We start from the raw sequence: 6,254 nt of genomic DNA on the forward strand, positions 1-6,254 counted from the left end.
GAAAAACCATGCGTTCCAACGTCTTGCCCACGCAGCTAGTAAGGGCAATCGGACGGAAGGAGTCAATGTTGCGGGGCGATTGGCCAGGTTTGAGAAGCGGAACCACCATAGGCGGCCTTTCAGACTTGAGGGTCGTCGCCCATTTGCCAGCTGGCGTTGAACATCCGCAAGAGGCAAGCACGACATGAATCCGTAAGGTTCCAGAGTGCTTTGGTCCGGCCCGGGGATGTGTGTTGCGGGGAGTCCCGCAGCGCAGAGTCCATCTCCACAAGCCAGAAGGAGAGATACAAAGCAGGCTCCGCGGACGACGCCAAAGCAACTGGAATGCCGCGGGCCGATAGTTGGTCGGCCGAGGGATTGGCTGCGAGGCGAGCGCAATATTCCGTAGCAATATCCAGCTCTATGCGTACGGTGGCTGGGGACAGGGCACGGAAGTGGTGCCAGAGTGTGACAGGAGAAGAGAGTTCCTTCATTTAGTTCCAGATCCGGGTCATGGGAGTGCGGGGAGAGAGAGAGGACGCACAACTTCGCCAGCGGTCCCACGCAAGCTTACATAAATGGCGCTGAACGGCCTTCTGGATTCCACGCACGTATTGCTGGTGTGCAGGGAGTTGGGTGCAACGGGCTCGTCTCTCAGCACGGCGACATAGAGCACGGAGTCTAGCGTATTCGCTGTCCACCGCAGAGAACTGCGTAGGTATACGGAAAGCCGTCGCAGCCGCCTGCGCTGCGTTGGTCACGGTGTCCCGGAAAATGCGCTCGTCTTCCTGAGTGCCGCTCAGAGAGACTGAGTCGATGGCCGCCTTGTACTGCTGCCAGTCTGTTCGCCTGGCAGGATGGCACGTTGAGAGCTGGCGAATGCCCCTGACGCCGATCAAAACAGGGAGGTAGTCGCTACTGAGTGTGTCAGCATTCACGCGCCAGACCAACTGCCGCGCTAAGGTTGCCGAGGTGCCGGTGAGGTCTAGGCACGACGAGAGGAACGCACAGTAGAGAAACGTGGGTGAGTCTTCGTTGAGGGCACAGTGACTGTGGTATGCAAAGAAGCTTGCGAGCCGCTCTCCTCTTGCATCGATGTGGGTACTACCCCAGATGACATTATGAGCATTGAAGTCGCCGCGTAGCACGAAAGGAGGGGGAAGGCTGGTAAGGTGAGCGGCCAGGTCATCGACATTATAGTTGACTGCCGGCCTGAGGTAGAGAGAGATGATTGTGACACCCAGGGAGCCCAGGCGAACTGAGCAGCAGACGTACTCGCCGAAACCTTGTGCCTGCACGTCGCGCTGAATGGCCGGTGTGTCAGAACGTGTGAGAGCGGACGAAAATGGCAGCGCGGCTTCGTGCACCATGGGGCTCAGAACGATCAGTAACGTAGTTAGACAGACGGAAGTCAGGCGACAGTCCACATTCTGCGATATACATGACAGGAAATTTATGAAAGATGAAAGTCACTGAAAAGGTTAGCCAGCTGTAGGGATCGAACCCACATCCTCTGGATTGCCGGTCCAGGGCTCTACCAATTGAGCTAAGCTAACACGCCTCTCCAGTGACTTTCGGGGTGCGTCATCTGAAGGGACGACAAACCAGCCACTCACTCTCACTCACCCTCCTTTCACTCTTACATTTTTGCTCACTCATACACACATTCATACGACGGAAATCGACGCAAGCGGCACAATTTATGACGCCATGCACACTGGCGGAAGTCCGTTATCTTCGACCGTAGCCCTCTGGAATTCCACTGGAAGACGGCCATGGTATCGTAGCGCACTGACGTCGAGTGCTGCATGCCATTATTCGTTGCGCGTCGCAGGGGCACGAAGGCAAATAGTGAGCAGAGGCTCCAGAGCAAGCACAGCTTGAACTGCTGACAGACCAGAAGACGCAGGAAGCTGGTGAACGATGGCGCGCAGCGCAGCGAAGAGCATGAGTAGGATGGAGTCAAAGTGGGCGTCCTGTCCCTTGGGCAGCTGGGAGGAGCCTGCTGTAAAAGACCAAGACACTTGGGGTCGCTCAACTCTCGCCAAGATGGCGCCGAGTGCGGACGTGTGTTCAGGATGCTCCCAGAATATTCGTGGTAAGCAACAGTCTATCCGGTGTTCTGTCTGTTCTGCTATCTTCCACATCAAGTGTGTTGACTTGCCAACGTCTGAGCGTGCACCTGCTGACAAGCTACCGTTCACGTGCGAAATGTGTTCCGAAGAAGCTACCGTGCATAGACCAGACCATGCCTCAACTCAACGCGGTCCCAATACCGGCCGAGATCTGGCATCTGTACTCACAGAATTGCAGCAGCAGATATCTTTCCTTACCGATGAGGTACTTGCTCTTCGCGAAGAGAACCGTAACTTGAAGAAGGCCATGACTGAAGGTTTTGCGGCCTCCACGATACAGTTTAACGGCTTTCGTCGTGAAGTTAGTCATCTCGTCTTGAAAGACCGTGTCAATTTCCCATCATCGTCGAGACCGGCAGAAGCTTTGTCACCACCCTGTGGTGAGCGTCCTCCAACGTCGGGGATCCAGGCATCGGTGTGGAATGCCCATCATTCGTCACGAGAGTCCTCGCACGCTGACACTGTGCCGCCATTGCGGCCTCCCTGTCCTCCTCTGACTAACCTGAACCCTGTCGTCCATGTTTCACGTAATCCCACGGCCCCTCCACGACGGGAACGAAAGGGGGTCACACGCGGAACGTCCACAGTGTCGCGGCTTAAAACGATTTCACCGGTTACCAAGAACAAGGATAAAGCCCTTTTTGTTACTCGCCTCTGTCCGTCCACGACCCCTGCCGAAATGGAATGCTTTTTGCGTGAGGGTGCTGGAATTGATTCGCCCGTATGTACACAGTTGGTGACACGCAATCCTTCGTACGCGTCTTTTCATGTTGCCTGTGGGGAGGCAGGCTTCAACAAACTGTTGGATGAGAATCTCTGGCCGGCTGACTGTCTTTTCCGACAGTTTGCTGGCATTCTGCGCCCCAACATGATGTGTGTCAACCCTTCACCAGTAAATCGGTCATCCTCTGCATCGGAAGACGAACCATCCAAAACCATCAATGCAGTCCGGCCAACATAACTCCTTGCAAGATGTGCATGACTGCAGTGTATATTACCAGAACGTTCGTGGTCTCCGCACAAAAGATGTAACGTGCCTTCGAGCTGTTTCTGATCATGATTATGACATCATTTGCTTTACTGAAAAGTGGTTATGGCCTGGGATCCCAAGCTCTTCATATTTTCCTTCATCATACGCTGTCTTCCGGTCTGATCGTTGTGTGATGCAGTCTCAAAGGGGCGGAGGGTCACTCATCGCTGTCCGATCGCATGCCCGTGTGGCGCGCCGTTCGGATCTCGAGCTGGTCCCTGAATGCGTTTGGATCTAGTGCACTCTTCGTGGTAATGAAAATATTTTGATCGGTGTGAATTATTTTCCCCCTGCTTATAATGTGACTTCCCTTGAAAACTATTTTCTTCTCCTGGGTAACAAACTTGTCCATAGCTCATGCAAAATTCTAATTCTAGGTGACTGATTCACCCGGTGTTGATTTTGTGAATGAGGAGGTGCTAGGACGTACTTCGGCGCGCCTTGGTCATGCGCTCCTTGATTTTACTAAGTTCCACGGGCTCTCCCAATTCAATTATCTACCTAATCTGTTTGGTTCTACATTGGACTTCTGTTTCTCTAATTTTGATGTGTTTTTAGTGCACCCTCCGTCAATTCTGCTCCCTGTTGATGCATACCACCCTCCTTTGTTTACTTTATTGCCGCGTGTCTGTACACAGCCACCCCGTGTCGGGGCTCCGCGACTGGCGTTAGGTAAGGGTGATTATGTAGGGTTATATCACCATCTTGTTTCAACCGATTTCTCATCGGTTTTTAACTGTACTGACCCCAACATAGCTCGTTTCACCGACATTGCGGCGAATAGCATCCGCCAGTTTGTTCCGCACCGAAAGCCATCTAGTCGTAAATTTCCTTTTTGGTTTTCGCATGAGACCCGTCTCTACCTGAAGAAAAAATACTACTTCCATAGAAGATTCAAAAAGTATGCCAATACGCTGGATTATAGCCAGTTTACAGCCTACCGATCCCTTCTCAAAAAAATGATTGATAATGACCGGAGATTGTATCTGAATGATGTGCAGACTGACCTCCGCAACAATCCCCGAAAGTTTTGGAAATGGCATAAACATGAACATCGGGAACATGGCGTGACGTTGTCTCTACATGACGGCAATACTCTGCAGTCAGACCCCTGTACGGTTGCTAACCTGTTTGCCACGCATTTCGCTTCTGTATATGATGACTCTAACTGTTCGGCTGCAGGCATTAGTTTACCAGTCTCCTCTTGCGTTGATAATTTACCATCGTTTACTATAACTGAAAGCGATGTTAACGCTGCTATACGCAAGCTAAGGCCAACCACTAGGCCAGGGCCTGACGGCATTCTTGCTGTCTTCCTTAAGGCTTATTGTGATATCTTCTCGCCTGTGTTAACATTTATATTTAACTTGTCTCTCAAGTGCAATACATTACCTACTCTGTAGAAGTCTTCCGTGATTGTTCCCGTCCACAAATCTACTAACGTACACCTTGTGAATAACTACAGACCAGTGAGTATATTGTCTGCAACTTCCACAGTGTTTGAGCAAATTATATATGTATATATATATCCTCCTTTTTTAAATGCAAAATTGCAGACACCCAACATGGCTTTACGAAGGGTAGGTCGACCCTCACTAATTTGGTATCTTTCATGTCATTTGTGTCTCCCGCTCTGAATTCACGCAGTCAAGTTGATGTTATCTATTTTGACGTTTCTAAACGTTTGACTTAATGAATCATGATCTCATTTTATGCAAGCTAGCCACATACGGTATTTGTGACTCCCTAATTCGCTTTTTTGGATCGTACTTACGTAATCGTATACAATCTGTTTGTGTCCATGGGGTACACTCAAATGTGTACTTCCCTACATCTGGGGTTCCCCATGGGTCCAATCTTGGGCCATGTATCATGTGTTGAGCACTCCACGCTACTGCAGTATGCTGACGATCTTAAATTGATGAAAGTGATATCTAGTCCCTCTGATTGTGTTCTGTTACAAGAGGATGTGTCTCATATCACTCCTTGGTTTTCTGTCAACAAGCTTAAAATTAACAGTACAAAGACTAAGGTCGTCTCATTCACTCGTAAAAAGAACGTTAATATCTTTTCGTACTTGTGCGATGGTGTGATATGCCGAGTGAATACAATTCGTGATCTCGATGTGACTTTTGACTCCAAACTGCATTTCCGCGAACATGTCAATGCGGCCAGGGCTTCCGCACTACGCGTTCTGGGCCTTTTAACCTATAAATGTAAAGTTTTTGATTCACCTACTGTCTTTATAACGCTGTACAAATCTTATGTCCTCCCAAGACTCGAGTATGCGTCGGTTGTGTGGAATGCTCTGTGCGTCACTGATGTGAATCGCCTTGAAGCTGTCCAGAAAAGAGCTCTTCACGTCCTTCACTACTTTTTTCTACGGCGCATCCCGGCCTTTAAATTGTATGACTACTATGGTTTGTTGAAGCATTTCAACTTACGCCCGCTGCATGCACGACGCACTATTGCTGATGCTTTGTTTACTTATAAATGTGTGCATTCATCTCTTGATTCTTCATTTCTCTTGAGGCGTCTGAGTTTTTGTCTTCCTCGAGCTGCGTTCCGCAATCCGCCTTCATTTTATGTAAAGAGTTTCTGTCCTTATGATCCTATTGTACGTTGCCAAACGTTGCTGAATTCAGTTTCAATGTCATGTGACATCTTCTCTCTTTCTTTGTGTCCTTTAAGAGAGAGGCTTTTTCATATAGTTTCTATGTAGGTTTCCTTTTCATTGTTCGCATCTTCTTTAGTTTTGTTCAATTATCTTGCTTTCTTGTACAGTATTTTGTATCTCATTTTAACATGCGTGATGTTGTGTGCGCCAATACTAAGGCCTATATGAGGCTGTTCTTGGGCACCAATAAAACAACAATAACCGCGACATCAGACTTGCGAGGGCCAGGTACTGTAGGACGTTGTGGCGCTGTTGATTTGACAACCGACGCGTAGGCCTTGTGAGACCGGGGTGCTTCGTTTGTTTCTCGTAAGCGCTGTTCACTCCTCGGAAGGCTTGGGAAGTGCTCCACAGAAACAGAGGGCGATCGCTTGACTGGCGGTGCAGTGCTGGCCGTCCCATTCAAGACCCGTCGCCGATGTGCTGCAGCAGC

At 49.7% G+C, this 6,254-nt stretch overlaps 1 non-coding gene across 1 annotated transcript; it reads right to left on the reverse strand.

Annotated features, from left to right (window-relative positions):
• Window positions 1-1,462: 1,462 nt before the first annotated feature.
• Window positions 1,463-1,535, reverse strand: Trnaa-ggc (transfer RNA alanine (anticodon GGC)). Its single transcript has one exon. It is a non-coding gene; the product is annotated as a tRNA-Ala (tRNA).
• Window positions 1,536-6,254: the final 4,719 nt, after the last annotated feature.

This window comes from Ornithodoros turicata, chromosome 1, assembly GCF_037126465.1.
Source record: "Ornithodoros turicata isolate Travis chromosome 1, ASM3712646v1, whole genome shotgun sequence".
Lineage (NCBI taxonomy): Eukaryota > Metazoa > Arthropoda > Arachnida > Ixodida > Argasidae > Ornithodoros > Ornithodoros turicata.